At 51.9% G+C, this 16,722-nt stretch overlaps 1 protein-coding gene across 3 annotated transcripts in view; it reads left to right on the forward strand.

Moving 5' to 3' along the window:
- The first annotated feature begins 723 nt into the window (after positions 1-723).
- Capn5 (calpain 5) overlaps positions 724-16,722 on the forward strand; it is a 56,269-nt gene continuing 40,270 nt past the window's right edge. The window contains exons 1-2 of one of the 3 annotated variants that reach the window (XM_047517406.1): positions 724-786; positions 1,229-1,299. The gene's annotated coding sequence lies outside the window, so the exon portion shown is untranslated. Of the gene's footprint in view, positions 787-1,228; positions 1,300-1,889; positions 2,061-3,413; positions 3,431-16,722 lie in introns of those variants that run through there. The other 2 variants (XM_047517405.1, XM_047517407.1) reach the window with 2 other exon arrangements.

The raw sequence follows: 16,722 nt of genomic DNA on the forward strand, positions 1-16,722 counted from the left end.
TCATTTAAGGAGTGATCACCTAAAAACTGGTAATACAAAGTTTATTAACCCCAAATTCACCTAACGTATTTCATACCCTTCCAAGACTAAGGCAAGATTTGCAGGGTTTACAGCATCATTTCAGACTCCTGGAGTGGGCCTAGTCATTGCCCTATACCTTCCAGTAATAATGGAGCTTTGTAGGCACATCATCACCGCAGGAGGAGACTGACCCCCTAAGCAGGAGCCACCATTTCCTGGGAACAACCCGCCTTCCAGGATCACACTTTTGATAGATAAACATTCTGAGAAGCAAATGAAGATTGCCCGCTCAAGCGATAAAGACTTCTGAAGCCGCCTGGAAAATCAGAACTGGATAATGATGAACTGGACCACAGTTTGACCAACACTACTTAATTATGCATACTTTCATCTCCTGCCCCAGTTCTTCCTCTATTTAAACTTAACACGCCCATCAGCACTCTGAAGACAGGGCTGAGATGCTGGATTCTCTTGGCCTTCCCAGTATGGCCATACTAACTAAAGTTCCTTTCCTGTTTTTCACCATTACCTTTTCTGTTTGGTTTTTGGAGAGTGACTGGATCCGGTTTGTTGCTGGGGCCCAGGATATGGCAGTGTAGAGGAGGTTGCAACAGCATTTCAGTGATCTGGGGCTGAGGTGGGGAGCAGAGTCCTGAGCTGAGTGTTCAGGGGCTTGCCGGGCTCACTCAGTACAGGCAGTGTTTTAGGGTTAGGAGGACATGGGAGAATGATATGGCTTACAGTTTGGAACACTGTTCTTGGGTGGTAGGCATCAGCTACATATTCAAAAGTCTTCTCTGGCTAAATAGGTGGCTCCCAAGGGCTACACCTGAGCTACACTTGTGGGACATTTGGGTGGCCTGGGACAAAGTGGTCAGAGGGGAGAGCTGGGAGAAATCTGGGTGACTGAGGCTGGTGAAATCTTTGACTAAGACTGGGAAACTGGAGAGAGGATGAGTGGGCCTTGGTTTCACCCCTGCAAGGTGGGCTGATAGGATCCCCGATGGTTGGGTCAGATAAGTCAGGTAAGCGTGGGCTCTGCTACCTCAGAGCGGAGGACTCCATGCCAGCCAGCCTCAGCCCCCGCTGCATGTTAGACTTGGTCAGCCATAAATCTTCTCAATCATATTCCCCCAACAGCCTGGCGTGGGTGGGGATGACAGTTCCCATTTCACAGATTAAGAAACCAAGGCTTGGTGATTTCCAGGGTATTCTCAGAGACAGTCACAGATTGAGCCCAGGATCCAGGCCCCTTCTGCTGCGGTCTAATCAGCATAGGTAAGTGCTCAGTACAGGCGGGGGAGCCAGCTTGCCTCATCTGACAAGGGGCCTCTCTGCGTGTCATGGGGACCCGGATTTCTCCTCCTCCATCCAAAAACTTGGAAATGAATATAAAGATGGAGACGGGGAAGGGAGGGGCGCTCGCGGCCATCCTGCTTTGGCCCTTGCTGGCACACAGTACAAGATGGATCCCCAAAGTCAGTCGGTTTCCTCTGCACGCGCTCCGAGGGTCTTGCACTTCTGCCCAGCCCGACCCAGTGCTGTGCGGCCAGTCCCTGGCCCTCGGGGAGTTGCCACCCTGGGTTCGGCCCTGGAGGGTTTCCAGGAGTGCTTCCTTACCCGCGAACAGAGACAGGGTGGGAAGGAGGAAGCGCGGAGACCCCTTAGAGATGAGAAAGGTGGGCGCGTGCTAGCGCGGGGCCCAGAGCCGTCCTCCCACTGCCGGGGAAAAACTCTGCGACCACCTCCGGGTGCGCCAGCCCCACAGCGCGGTGCCAGTTCGCATGCGCACATCCCTGCGCGCCCGCCTACCCCACTGGAGACCACGCCTCTGGCCTCCAATGGGCGGAGGCTGCGGGGCGGGGCCGGTCCGGGCTGTAGAACCCGGGGAGTCCGAGCTCAGCCCCCGCCCCAGGGCCGCCTCGGTTGCAGCTTGTGCTAGATCCGGAGGCCACTGCGCTGACCGGTCCAGTCTTGCTCCAGTGCCCGCTCGGTGAACGACATCCAGGAGTCGGTCTTGAGCCGCGGCGGCGCGGCAGGTAGGAGGCGCTGCGCGGAGGGAGGCGTGTGCGAGCGCGCGAGCTTAGGTGTGTGTGTTTCAGGGGTGTGTGTGCGGTGCAGCGCCGGCCAGTGCGTACCTGGTGAGCGCGATCGGAGTAGGGGCTTGTATACCCCAGGGACCCGGGGGAGTGAGGTGAACGCGAGTCTGGAGGCCCAGGGGGCGGGGGCCTTGAAGATCTGCCGGGCCCCCAAGGCTCATCCCCACCTCCAACTGCGGCCCACGGCTGGGGGCTCTTTTCACCTCCCCTGGGTGTTTTCGGGGACGACGTGCTTTCCTAGTGCAGACGCGCTGGGGCGCACTCAACACACGGGTTTGACTGTTTCTTCTCGTTTTCCCTACAAGTCCCTTTTCCCCTTCCCCCTCACATCCCCTCCACCCATTCGACCTCCCAACCCCTCTGGATTCCCCTTTTATCCCCCGCCCCGCCCTAGCTTGGGCAAGGCCAAGACCCCAGCTGTCAGAGCCTGTGACCCTTCTTGGTCCACCTCCCCAGGTTGCTTGGGGGCCTCCTTCCTTGGCTGCTGGGCTTGGATGTATGACGTTGGGGGCAGGGCGGGGTGGGGTGGGATCTGGGAGAGAATGGCTCTTCTTTGATCCTGTCCAGGTTCCCACCTGACTGGGGGCCTAGGGAGACTTGCCTACGGGACCAGAGGTGAAATAAGACTAAAGATCATTAACAGGTGCCAAGTTCTCTGCTGGCTGCATTTCATGTGGTGGATTTCAGTCCCAGATCTCATACGGATGAGGAGAATTGGGCACAGATAGGGGACGTGAACCTCCTTCATTGGAACCCAGGGCCACCTGCCTCAAGCCAGGCTCTCCTCCCTGTGCTTGGTGTTGGAGGGACAAAAGCTGAGGGCAACTGAGTGCTGAGGGAGTCAGGGTGTGAAACCTCCTGGTGGAACCACTATGCCCTGCTAGGATCCTTGGTCTGGTCCTTGCTCCTGTCCCAGAGTCCTGGGGTGGGGATGGAGAGGAACTGGGTGGGGTTGGGTGGGGTTGGGTGGGGTAGGGTGGGTCCAGATGCTGCTGCCCCAGGCCAAACCAGAGCTTCATGCCACACCAAGAGGTGTTCTGGCAGACTGTGCCCTGCAGTGCCCCTCTTCTGACCCGAGAGGCAGATGGGTCAACGGATAAGCCTCTACCCAGAGGGCCTGGACCTTTAGGCTGGACCTGATTCTTGCCTGGGATCAGTTCACTTGCAGAGTCATCAGAACAGGGTCTAGAAGAAGTCCACCACCCAGAAGAGAAAGGACAGGACTTTGGAGGCCCAGGAAACCATGAGAGCAAAGGCTTGGAGGTGTGAAGCTGCATGCTTGCCCAGCGGGTTGGGACTACATAGGTCAGGTGTGTGTCTGGACAACAGCCATCTTAGGCTACTGTGGGGGTGAGGGCAGCTGCCATTCAGGCAGCCTTCTGCTACAGGCTCCCAGTATAGGCCCAAAGCCCTGCCCCCACACTGGGCACAGGGAGGCCACTCTACCACCCTTCCTAACTGCAGGGTCTGTCTTTTTCCTCCCTGAGACTGGCTTTTTGCCTTTCTTCCTGCCTGTGACCTTGATGCAGAGCTGCTCCCCTGTCTCAGTTTCCCCATGTTTGATATGGGGCTATGCCCAGCGTAATCACGGGGTTTGGGGAATGATGAGGAGAAGGTAAGATGGAGTCACTGGAAGCACTTTACTAGGTACATGGTGTTTGGTAGCCATTATTATTAATAGGAGTTGACAGTCAGCATCACGTTATCTTTCCCTGAGAGGAGGGTGGAGGACAAGACTTTGGAACTGGAGTGGAAGGGAGAGGGATCACTGGAGTGGGAGCCCCTCTTGGGTTCAATGGATGAGGGGAAGTGCCGATCCCTGCAGGCCCCCACATGGGTGTCTCAGGCTGACCAAGTCCCTGGCCTTCCCAAAGGCACCTGTCCCCTGGGAAGAGACCAGGTGAAGCCTGTGGAGAGCTCCCTGAGTGAGCCGTGTGAAGGTTCCTATGAAAAGCTCGGCCGGGAGCCCTGGGCATCCCAGGCTGAGGAAGGCAGGGTCTGCGACCCCCTCCCCATGCTGCTCTGCAGCCTGGGCAGCCGCTGGTGGTCTCTCTATACTAGTCTTGTCACCTCAGGCCCTGCTCTGTCTCTGCCCCCACCTGCCGGGTGCCTTTGGAGCCCCTGCCAGCAGCTCCTGCAGTCTTCCCAGACACCTTTCTGCCCCTTCGCTCCTCGCCCTGCCTGCGTCCAATATTGCGGGCTTGCTGTGGTCCCCCAGGCCCAGCCTTCAAGGCCTGCATCTCTGCAGCCTTTTCTGTGGGTTGCTGGGGCCACCCTGGGATAGCTGCAAACTTCCTTTTGGCCTCAGGCCTTGCCTTTCCCTGTTCACTAAAGGCGAAGTGGGCCAGGTCCCTTTGGGGTTCTAATCCAGGTTGTCTTGGACACTGGAGTTGTAGTGTGTGTGTTGGCTGGACTGGAATGGTGGATTACTGCTCCCCATTCTCTTGTCAAACAACCTTTGTGGGGACCCCAGCTTTCCCAGGCCTGAGTGTGTGGGGTGCCATTGGCTGAGGCAAGGGTGGCTTGTGAGTATGTCTCATGGTTTTCTGCCACAATGGAGCATGTGGTCAGCTGTGGCAGAAGGGACCTGTGGCCAGAACCCATCCATTGGAACCCAGCTGCCGGTCACTGTCAGGGCATGCCCAGGCAAGTGGCCAAAAGCTGAGAGCCTGCTGGCCTGATCTACTTGGCCCTGTCCAGCCAGCACCTGCCATGGTGCTGGACTCAAGTGATATGCTACTAATAACAGTAACTAAGACACTGATGTTTAGGTGACTTTGTTTTATGCTGGAGCAATTCAAGGTATAATGATTTTCTCCTCACTCGCTGACTTGCCTGAACAGAGTAAGAGGGCGGGCTCCATTACTCACCTGTCCACTGCTCTTTATTTTAGTTATTTATTTTTATGTGGTGCTGAGGATCGAACCCAGTGCTTCACACATGCTAGGCAAGCGCTTTACCACTCAGCTACAGCCCCAGCCCCTGTCCACTGCTCTTTAAGAACAGTGTTTCTTGCCTATTGCTACTGTAACAAAACACCAGAGAGCTAGTGGTTTAAAACAACACAGGTGTATTCTTTTGCAGTTTTGGAAGTTTTGCCAGGCACAGTGGCAAACATGAGCCTCTATTGCTCATGGTGGCACATGCCTATAATCCTGGCAACTTAGGAGGCTGAGGCAGAAGGATTGCAAGTTTAAGGTCAGCCCCAGCAACCTGGTGAGACCCTGCCTCAAAAAAAGAAGTCTAACTTGAGTCTTGTGGGGTTAAAAGTCAGGCTGGTTCCTTAGGCTGCAGGGAAGGATCCATTCCTTGTCTCTTCTGGCGTCTGGTTGCTGCTGGTGTCCTTTTGACCACATCACCCAGGGTCTACTCCATCAGCTCACTGCCTTTTCCTCTTCCGCAGTCATGTCCTCCCTGCCCTCTTTCTTTGTGTGGTGCTCGGAATTGAACCCAGGACCTTGTGCGTGCTAAACATGCACCCTACCACAGAGCTATGTGCCCATCCCTGCCTTCCTCGTAAGCACACTGTGGTTACATTTAACCCATCCAGATAAGCCAGGATAATTTCCCCATCTCAAGATCCTTAATCACATCTGCAAGTCCCTGGCGCCATATAAAGCAATGCTCACAGGTTCTAGGGATTTGAACGTGGACATCTTTGGGGTCATTGTTCGGCCTACCACAGGGACCAGTTGTATCATTGCAGGCACCATGCCCAGCCCCTGATGCCCGCAGCTGCTGGCCTCTTGAGTCACAGTTCTGGTTACCCCATGAGGTCACTCTCGGTGTCTCAGCCTGGGAGGCCGCAGGCAGGGCCTGGTCCACTGCACTAGTAGATTGGAAAGGCCTTCACTTGATGGAGAGGTTGACTGCTTTGCCCTCCCTGGGTTCACTCTCCCCCTCTGAGGATGGGCACATGGATGGGACATCTCTGCTCCAGCCTGCTCTTCTGAGGCTCCGATCGACCCGCTGCCTAGGCACAGAGAAGAGATATTGGCATTCAAAGCTGCTGTGGGCAGGGCTGCTCAGGGCCTGGGGTTGCCGCTAACATACCGCTGGTCCCTGGACGTGGTCAGCCAACCCCAAAGAGCTGCTGTGCTGCATGCCATGGACCTGCCCCGCGGGGGTCTCCCTTTATCCCCTCGGCCATGTCATACCAGCCCTGCTTCTCCCAGGGGCCGCTTTTATTTTTCAACTTTTTGGTGCTGGGGATTGAACCCAGGGCCAGGTACTTGCTAGGCAAGTACTTTACCACTGCTGTTTTATTTTGAGATAGGGTCTCTCTAAGTTGCCCAGCCCTTGAACTTTCCGTCTTCCTGCTTCCTCAGCTTTCCAAGTAGCTGAGATTACAGGTGTGCGCCACCACACCTGGCTACTCCTAAATTGTTAGCCTGGCTTTCAGGGCCCTCCACGACCCAGCATCTCTTTCTTTCTCTCTCTCTCTCCTTTTTTTTTTTTTTTTTTTTTTTTTTGGTAGGTCAACACAGTACCTTTCTTTTACTTATTAATTTTTTTTTATGTGGTGCTGAGGATCGAACCCCGTGCCTCGCGTGTGCTAGGCAAGCGCTTCACCACTGAGCCACAACCCCAGCTCATGACCCAGCATTCCTGAGCTAGCACCTACTTCCTTCTTCCTTCTCTCAGCATCCTGTCCGCCAGCCTTGCCTAAATGGTTCCTTTTCTTCCCAAAACCTTCCATTTTGATCTCTTAAAATTGCAACCTACCTCCCCCACTTTTTTTCTTTTTTGGTCCTGGGGATTGAACCCCAGGGCACTTTACCACTGAGTTACATCAAGAGCCCTTTGTCTTTTTTTTTATTTTCAGACAGGGTCTTGCTCAGTTGCTGAGGCTGGCCTTGAACTTGCAGTCTTTCTGCCTAAACCTGCAGGGTTCCTGGGATTACAGGTGTGGGCCACCATTCCTGGGGCAGTCCACCTGTTGAGAGCCTGCTCACGTGCAGCCTCCTCCATGCAGCCTTCCAGGCCTGTCTGAACGATTCCCTCCCTCTGATAGCAGATCCCTCTGCTTCCTGGGCTCTCCATCTCCCCAACCAGGCCGACTTCTAGGGCAGTGCCCTGCCTGACTCCTCACTGCCCACTTGGCCAGGCACAGAGCAAATGTGGATGAAGAGAATAGGGGGACAGACCCCAGGGTTGGTGAGGGGTCGCCATCTTGGCCTGAGGGAGAGGTGGTGGGCCAGGCAGGGCAGCACTTTGCCATGGGACAGGCTGCTGCCTCTGCCCTAGGGGCTCCTCTTCTCTTCCTGAGCCTCTGCAGTTAGCACAACTCATTCTGCAGTTGTGCAGGACTTGCTCTGAGGAATGGCACCTCAGTGTCCCTGTGTGAGAAATGGGCACCATTGTTCATCAGGTTTTAAACCTTGAAGCCAAGAGGCAGGTGTGTTAGGGGCAGAGTCTGCTTCTGTAGGAAGTGGGGAGAGCGGCTGTCCTGTTGGCAGACCCACCAGATTGGAAAAGGGCAAGGAGTGTCCCCTCCCCACCATTCCTCAGCAAGAGCCTGAGACCAGAGAGGGCACGGGCTTTCCCAGTGTCGCACAGTACAATAAAGCTGGAGTGGCTTTTATGATCTGAACAAGTATCTTTGCAGGTTGTGTCCCCCATAGGGGAGTGAGTGGCACCTGTGCCCTGGACTCCAAATGTCACATCCTCACTCTATCCTGGTAAGAGAGAGAATCCCTTGTTGGGAGTGCTCACTGCTTCTGCCCCTCAGCCCAGTGCCTTCTCTGCAGAACATGGCGCTGGCCTGGGGGCCCCACTGTAGTGTGACCCGCTGTCCTGGGTTGCCCACAGTGAGGGTTTTCTTGGGATGTGGGTCTCTGAGTACCAAACCCATGACAACCCATCTCCTGAGACCTGAGACTGGACCTGGGTAGGAAGCCCCCAGCCTTCAGGTTCGCGGCTTCTTTCTGTCCCTGCCGAAGGCCCGCGGGAACCTCTCCAGGGTCATCCTGCCTACATCCACTACCCAGCTCCCTCCTCTTCCCGACACCCTGGATAGGACCCAGTTCCCAAATCAGGAACAGCTGTGGGCTCAGGTCTCATGACTCAGTCAGGGCCACCCAGAGCCAGGCCAGGAGGCCAGCTCCTTCCTCACACTATGGGGGACATCAGAGCCCCTGGGCCACCATCCACACAGGACCAGATGGGGCCCTATAGCCTGGCCCTACCCGCTGGTGCTCCTTGTCTCCCGGGGGAGCTGCCTGCTTGGCATCTTTTGCTTTGTTCCTGGTGGTGCTGGCCTGGGCGGGCCGGCGCCTGCGGGGCGAGTGCGCTTCCACCTAGCCGCAGCCCCACCCCATCTGCCTGGATGTACGTCTGAAAAGCCGCTCTGCAGCTGGGTGGAGAATGGATTGGACACAGACAGAAGTGATAAGAGGAGGGGAGGGAGAAGAAAGACAGGATTTCCCAGCCCTGGTGCCAGCCTTCCTGGTGTTGGCTGGAGTGACTCATGGGGCCTGGCCGCCTCGCTCTGGAGCCGGGAGACTCGACGGCCTGAGCCAGCTCTCCTTCCACACGCGCCTCTCCCATCCTGCCGTCGTTCCTCAGTATAGGTACATGGAGATGGGTCCTGGGAGACCGGAGTGCACCACAGCACAACAGAGACACGCTTTAAAAACATTCTTAAAACGGTGGCCAATGAAGCAAGTGGAAGTTGGCAGGGGATCAAAAGGGAAAAACAGAAACAGCCAGGGCTAGGCTGGTAGAGCGCTTGCCCTGCACGCACCAGGCCTGGGCCCTGGGTATCCTCAGTTCCATCACAACAAAGCCACCACCAACAAAGCCCCCAAACAGAAACCCAGATTGTCAGTCAGCCACCAAAGGCTGAGGCTCCACCCTTTGCAGGACCCTCCTGGTACCGGCCATCCCTGGACTGGGTCACTACATCAGCATCTGACCCCTGGTTCCCCTGCACCAGTGGGAGCTGACACCCCTCAGCCCAGTATCCCCAGCCCTGCTGACCTGTCCTGCCAGGCTCCCTAAGGCCCTGCCCAAGCCTGCAGCTGTTCTGGGTGCTCTCCTGCCTCCTCCCGGGTGCTTAACCACTGAGCCACATTCAGCCTTTTTTTATTTTGTCTTCCTTCCTTCCTTCCTTCCTTCCTTCCTTCCTTCCTTCCTTCCTTCCTTCCCTGTACCAGGGATTGAACCCCGTGGCATTTAATCATTGAACCACATCCCCAGCCTTTTTGTTTTTTTTGTTTTGAGACACGGCCTTTATGGCCTTGAACTCTCAATCCTCCTGCCTCGGCCTCCCATGTTGCTGGGATCATGGCCCGCGCCACTGCACCCCACTCAGGCTTCCCACCCCGAACCCACCTCGCCCCTGGGAGGACTGACCTCAGCAAGTCACCTGGGACTGCCCCAGGGGTCTAGCCCTCCTCATCAGCAACTTGGAGCCAGCCAGAATGGGTGCCAGGGAGGGGTACAAGTCGGAATGGATGGCATCCCGAGCATGATGAAGCTGGAGCCTGCAGCCTTCCCTGTTCACAGGGCGAAGGGTGGGGGGTGCCTTATTTGGAGTGGGGAGTAGGAGGAGGTTGAGGAAAGGAAATGAGGGACGTGGGGGACCTTGCCAGGCTATGGGGGCATCTCTGTTTTCTTCAGTTGGCGCTAGATGATACCTACCCTGCCAGGCCTGTGCCTCCCGGGGCACCCTGTGGGGATGGGTTGAGGAGGGACCCCAGCCGGCATTCCTGTACTCTCTGTTTCACCCCCACTGCCACTGCCACCCTGTAGAGTGGGTCTGCCCCTGGAACGCACTCCTCTCCATTCATGTGTGACCATGCCAGTTCAAGCTCTCAGCCTTTCTTCTGGCATTTCAGCCCTCAGTCTTTTCCTTTTCTAGTGTGTCCTCCATGTGGCAGTGCCTTCGTTCATTTTGTTGTGGCTATAACAGAACACCTGAGACTGGGTAGTTTGTAAAGAACAAAGGTTTATAGTGTCTCACAGTTCTGGAGGCTGGGAAATCCAAGACTGGATCCAAGACAACATCAGGTAAGGACTTTATGCTGCTTCAACTCATGGTAGGAAGCAGAAGGGAAGCAGGCACATGTGAAAGAGAGGGGACTGAACTCTCATATAGGTAGTCCATTCCAGGGCCGTGACCCATGACACCTCCCATTAGGATCCACTTCCCAATGTCACCTCACTGAAGAATTAAGCCTCAATATCAGTTTTGGTGGAGACAAACCTTATTCAGCCATGCATGGCATGCCACCAGCTGGATCTTTAATGAGACAGCGATAACATGGCCCTTCCCCTGCTCAGCACCTCCCTGGGCTTCCTTACCTCCTGTGGAGGGGCCTCCAAGGACCTCTGACAGGTCCTCGGTAGCCTCATCTCTGATCCTTCCCTGCGTACTGTACCTGTGCTCCTCCAGGCCAAGTACGTCTCCTGAGACGTTCTGAGGCTGTCTGTAAACCCAGGCCCCAGCGAAATCTGAAGGGATGGGCTCCACGGGGACCTAGGGCACCACATCTGGACCCTCTCTTGGACTTGAGCACTCCAAATGGCAAAGCCACAGGTGTCCTGAGGGATAGAGGAGGAGGCTGAAGATCAGAGAGGTGGAGATCTGTAGAAGGATACACAGCTTGTAGAGGACAAGGCCAGGTCCAGGCTGACTCTTCGCTCTTTCCTGCTTTGCCTCCCCAGTACATCCACTTAGGCTTGTAGTGTCAAATGTGACAGAGCTGTACCTGTGGAAAGCCCAGATCTGTTAGGGCCTAAGTTGCCACATCTAGCCCTCCTTCTTCCCAGGGCTACTGTGCCAGCTTTTAAAAACTTTTAATGACGCTTAACTGATCCAGAGCAAAGTGCATACGTCATAAGCCTACAGGTCAATGGACTTCCAAAATGACAACCCCCCAGCCAGGCATGGTGGTGCATGCCTATAATCCTCGCATCTCAGGAGGAGACTGGAGGATCAAAAGTTGGAGGCCAGTCTTGGCAATTTTGCAAAGGGCTGGGAATGTAGCTCAGTGGTAAAGTACTTGCCTGGCATGCACGAGGCCCTGGCTTTGATCCCCAGTACTTGAAAAAATAAAAAAGAAAGTGGCCGGCCCCATGTAACCACCACCTACCTCAAGGTTTTGTCAGAATGGCAGAAGCCCCATCATGCCCCTTCAGTCCCAACCCCAAAAGGAGCGCTATCGTTTGGATCCGGAATGCCCCCCGCCCCAGTGCCCATGTCTTAAAGGCTTTGTCCCCAGGGAGGTGCTGTGGGGAGGTGGGGAACCTTGAGGAGACAGGACCTAGCGGGTCACTGAGGGTGTGCCCTTTGAGAGAACTCTGAGACCCCGGTCTCTTCTTCCTCTTTTCTCGCTTCATGGCCACAAGGGCGTGAGTGATTTTGCTCTACCATGGGTTCCCACTGTCGCCATCCGCATCCCCACCAGAGACCTGAAAGCAATGGGTCCCCATCTGGGGACTGGAAACTCCAAAGCTGTGAGCCAAAACAAACCTTTTCTCTGTAGCAGCTGGCCATCTCGGGTATTTGTACAGTAGCAGAGAGCTGACTGACACAGGGGTTGTTCTCTTATTTTCTGTTCACTACAGATGAATTATGCCTGCTTTTCCTTTTTTAAAATTAAAATATTCATGGATAGCAATTGTATATGTTCATATACACTATGATATTTTGAAATATGTATTCATGGCTAAATTAAGCTAATTAACATGTATTCATATAACCTTGTTTGTGCCTATTTGATGAAAACACTCAAAATCCTCTCTCTCAGCAATTTTTAAGATTTAATACATTATTAGCTGGTGTGTGGTGGCATACACCTGTAATCCCAGAGACTCTGGAGGCTCAGGCAGGAGGATCACAAGTTAGAGGCCAGCCTCAACAAATTAGTGAGACCCTGTCTCAAAAATAAAAAGGGCTGGGGATGTGGCTCAGTGCCTGGGGTTGAATCCCCAATACTGAGGGGTGGGGGGAATCCAATACATTGTTATTAACTGTAGTCACCATGTTGTACAACAGGTCTCTTGAACTTATTGCTCCTACCTGAAATTTTGTATCCTTGGACTACCATCTCCCCAACCCTCCTTTCCTAACACCCACACCAGGTGCCTGACAGCCCTCCTTCTCTTCCCTATAGTTCAGCATTTTAGATTTCTACATATAAGTGAGATCATGCAGTATTTGTCTGGCTCATTTCATCTAACATACTATCCTCCAGGCTCATTCATGTTGTCCCTATTGACCATATCTCCCTCTTTCATAAGGCCAAATAGTATTCCATTGTGTCTGTGTTCACCCACTGATGGACACTTGCTTCCAAATCTTGGCTACTGTGAATCATGCTGCAGTGAAGACAGAAGTGTAGACATCTCTTCACCGTATTGACTTCATTTCCTTTGGATGTAAACCGGCAGTGGGACCGACTGTTGGATCAGATGGTAGTTCTATTTTAAATTTTTTTTTTTTTTGGTCCTGGGGATTGAACCCAGGGATGCTTAACCACATCCCCACATCCCCAGCCTTTTTTGTATTTTATTTAGATACAGGGTCTCCCCAAGTAGCTTAGGGCCTAAGTTGCTGAGGCTGGCTTTGAACTCACGATCCTCCTGCCTCAGCCTCCTGAGCTGCTGGGATTACAGACATGCATGTGTGTGCACTGCGCCCGGCTATTTTAAATTCCTTGAGGAACCTGCAGGCCGCTTTCCACAAGGCTCTGCTGATTTACCTCCCACTGACCACATGCGAGGCACCCCCACATCCTTGGGGGCACTTGTTTTCTCATCTTTCTGCTGCCAGGCATCAACGGTATTAGGTAACATGTCATTTGGGTTTTGATTTGTGTCTCCCTGATGATAGTGATGCTGAACATTTTTTTCATACCTGTTGGTCATTTGTCTTTTTTTTTTTTTTTTAATGTCTCTGGGTCCTTTGTTCATTTTTTTTTTTTAAAACAGGGTTGTTTTAAATGATACAAGTTTCCTTTTTTTTTTTTTTTTTTTTTTTTTTTTTTTTTTTTTTTTGCGGTACTGGGGATTGAACTCAGGGCCTTGTGCTTGTGAGGCAAGCACTCTACCAGCTGAGCTATATCCCCAGCCCGATACAAGTTCCTTATATATTTGGGACATTCAGCTCTTGTCATGCGTATCGTTTGCAAATATCTCCTTCCATGCTGTACCGTCTCTACACTCTACCGATTATTTCTTTGGCTGTGCAGAAATGTTTGACGTAGTACCTTACGTCTATTTTTCACTTTTGTTGCCTGTGGTTTGGGGTCAGATGCAAAAAGATCATTGCCTCGACCAATGTCTTGGCATTTCCCCATGTGTTTTCTTCCAGTGGTTTTACAATTTTAGGTCTGAAGTTTAAGTCTTTAATCTATCTAAGCAGACTTTCATAAGTTGTGATATAAGTGTCTTCTGCATGTGACTATCTAGTTTTCCCACACTGTTTATTGAAGAGACTGTCCTTTCCCTGTTGTGTGCTGTTGGCACCTTTATTGAAAATCAATTGACCATAAATGTGTGGATTTATTTCTTGGCTCTGTTCTGTCCCATGGGTCTCTGTGTCTGCTTTGATGTTAGCACCATGCTGTTTGGATTACTATAGTTTTGTACTATACTTTGAAGTCAGATATTGTGATTCCTCTAACTTTGTCCTTGTTCAAGATTTCTTTCTTTTTTTTTTTTCTTCCTTCCTATTTGGGGCCTTTTCTAATTCCATGTGAATTTCAATATTCTCTTTTCTATTTCTGTGAAAAATGTCTTTGGAACCTCCATAGGAACTGCACTGAATCTGATTGCTTTGGATAGTGTGGACATTGTGACAATATTAATTCTTCCAATCCATAAACAAAGCATCTTTTCATTTATTTCTGGCCTGGAGCTGATTTTACTCTGGCTCGTCTGATTACCAAGTATTCAAGTTTGTAGATTTTGTTTTTGTTTTGTTTCTTCCCTTTTTTACAGTATTAGGGTTTGAGCCCAGGGGTGCTCTACCATTGAGTTATAGCCCCAGCCCTTTATGGTTTTTATTTTGAGACAGGGTCTTACTAAGTTGCTGAGGCTGGCCTTGAACTGACTTGTCTAGCTTGTATGAGACCCTGGGTTCAATTCCAGTATGGAAAAATAAAATGGAAAAAAGAAAAAAGAATACTGATTTTCGTACATTTCTCTTATGCCTAGTTTGTTGAGAGTTTTATCATGAAGGAGGCTTGGTTTTGTCAAATGCTTTCCTTGTATCTAATGAGATGGTTATATAATTTTTGTCTTTTATTCTGTTAATATGTAATGTGTATCTCTTTTATTGATACATGAATATTGAGTCATCCTTGATCCTCAGGGATCAATACCACTTGATCATAGTGAATAATCCTTTTAATGTGCGGCTGAATTCTGTTTTCTATTATTTTGATGAGGATTTTTTTTTCTTTTCTTTTGTTGTTGTTTTCATACTGGAGATTGAACCCAGAGTCCCTTACCACTGAGCCACATACCCAGCCCTATCTATCTATGTAACTATCTATCATCTATCTATCTGAGACAGGATCTTCCTAAGTTGCTCAGGGCCGTGCTAAGTTGGTGAGGCTGGCCTTGAAATTGCTACTCTCCTGCCTCAGCCTCTTGAGTCACCAGGATTATACAGGTGCACCAATATGTCCAGCTCTTGAAGATTTCTTGCATCTGTGTTCATTAGGGACATTGGCCTACAGTTTTCTTGCTTTCTGGCTTGGTATCAGGGTGATCCTGGTCCTACTTTTATTGTTGAATATCATGCTTGTGAGAGCCATTCATGGGGTTGCATGCAACAATTTGTTCATTTTCATCATTGTTAGGGAGTCCATCATGTGGATATGTGACAACATATTTATCCAGTCTTTGCTGATGGACACGTGGGTTGTTTCTAATTTTCATAACATACTATGGGGATAAACACCTGTACACGTTACTGGTGAGTATGCCACACAGTTCTGTTGGACACATTCTTAGGTGTGGAATTCCTGGGCAGTAGAGCATGCCTTTGTTCAGCTATACTAGCTAAGTCAAATGGCTCAGCCATTTGGGATTTTCTTTTCCTTGGTGTGGTGCTGGGGATGGAACCCAGGCCTTGCACACGCTAGGCAGATGCTGTGCCACAGAGCTCTGTGGCTCTGTTGTGAGTGTTTATGCTGTTTTTCATTTTAGCCATCCTAGGGGGGATATCCTGTTATCTACTTGTGGTTTTAATTTGCATTTCCCTAATGACTAGTGAAGTCAAGCCCTTTTTTGTATTTATTGTCCATATGGATGTATTCCTTTTCTTATGTTTTCTTCTAAAAGCATTATTGGCTTACCTTGCAGTTAGATTTGCAGGCTACCTGGAATTGGTTTCCATGTGTAGTGTGGGATTGGTAGGCATCAGGATGAATTTTTTCCCATATGAATAGCCAATTGACCTAGCACTGTTTATTAAAAGGATGGTCCTTTTCCAAAAGTACCAGGCATGGTCATGCCTCAGGTGTCCCTGTGCTTGTGATCTACCTGGCGCCACTTCTCCTCCTTCTCCTGCTCCTCGTTTTTTTTTTTTTGATATTAGAGATTGAACCCGGGAGGCAGGGATGCTTAACCACTGAGCCACATCCCCAGCCCTTTTTATTCTATTTTGAGACAGGGTCTCACTAAGCTGCTTAGGGCCTCCCTAAGTTGCTGAGGCTGGCTTTGAACTTGAGATCCTCCTGCCTTGGCCTCCGGAGCCACTGGGATTATAGGTGTGCGCCATCACGCCTGGTCCTATCTGGCCCTTCAGTTCAGTTCCACTGGTCTGCCGTCTACCCCACACTGGTAGCGTGAGTCCCTTAGCTTTTTCTCTGCAAATCACTGGCTGTTCCTGGTCCTTTGTGCCAATCTGAGGTCTTCTTGCTACTGCACTACTACTAGCTCAGCCATGCCTCTGGTTTTTATAACGCCCTCCATTGCCTCCCCCTCAGAGGCTCAGAGAGGTCAGTGCCTGCCCTGCGCACAGCTCTGGAGCTCAGTCTCGGCTCCTGACTCAGAGCACCCCACCCTCCACCCGTACCACCAGCAAGTGGTATGGGTTTATTTTTCTTTGACTTCACTCCTTTTTTCCCTTCTATTTCTTCCTTTGCGATGCTGATGCTGGGGATAGAACCCAGAGCCTCACACCTGCTAAGCAAGTGCTGTTCCTCTGAGCTACATCCCTAGCCTTAAAAAAAAAAAAAAAAAATGTTCTTGAAACAGGATCTGGCTGAGTTGCCCAGGTTGGCCTTGAACTTGTGATCCTGCGGCCTCAGCCTCCAGAGGCACTGGGCCTGCAGGCGTGCCCCACCGAATCTGGCCCCCTCAGCTCTTTGTGGTCTGCTTCTAGCTGATTGCTCGCAGCCCATGGAGGTGTCCCGAGTGCTGCTCTGCGGTGGCGCCTTGTTCAGGGCTCACAGAGGCACAGGGGCCTGGCCCCTTCCCTCCTCCTTCCAGACAAGGACTCTGCAGACCAGAGGAGCCGCAAGTCCTGCCCCAGGCCTCACAGCTTAGGCGGGCTTTGGGGAACTAAAGCCCAGGGTGTCCGCAGCTGGAAGAGGGCGGGCCCCACAGAGCACACCAGGCTGGACACGGGGTGTGGGCCTCG

Source organism: Sciurus carolinensis, chromosome 11 (assembly GCF_902686445.1).
Source record: "Sciurus carolinensis chromosome 11, mSciCar1.2, whole genome shotgun sequence".
In the NCBI taxonomy this organism is placed as follows: domain Eukaryota; kingdom Metazoa; phylum Chordata; class Mammalia; order Rodentia; family Sciuridae; genus Sciurus; species Sciurus carolinensis.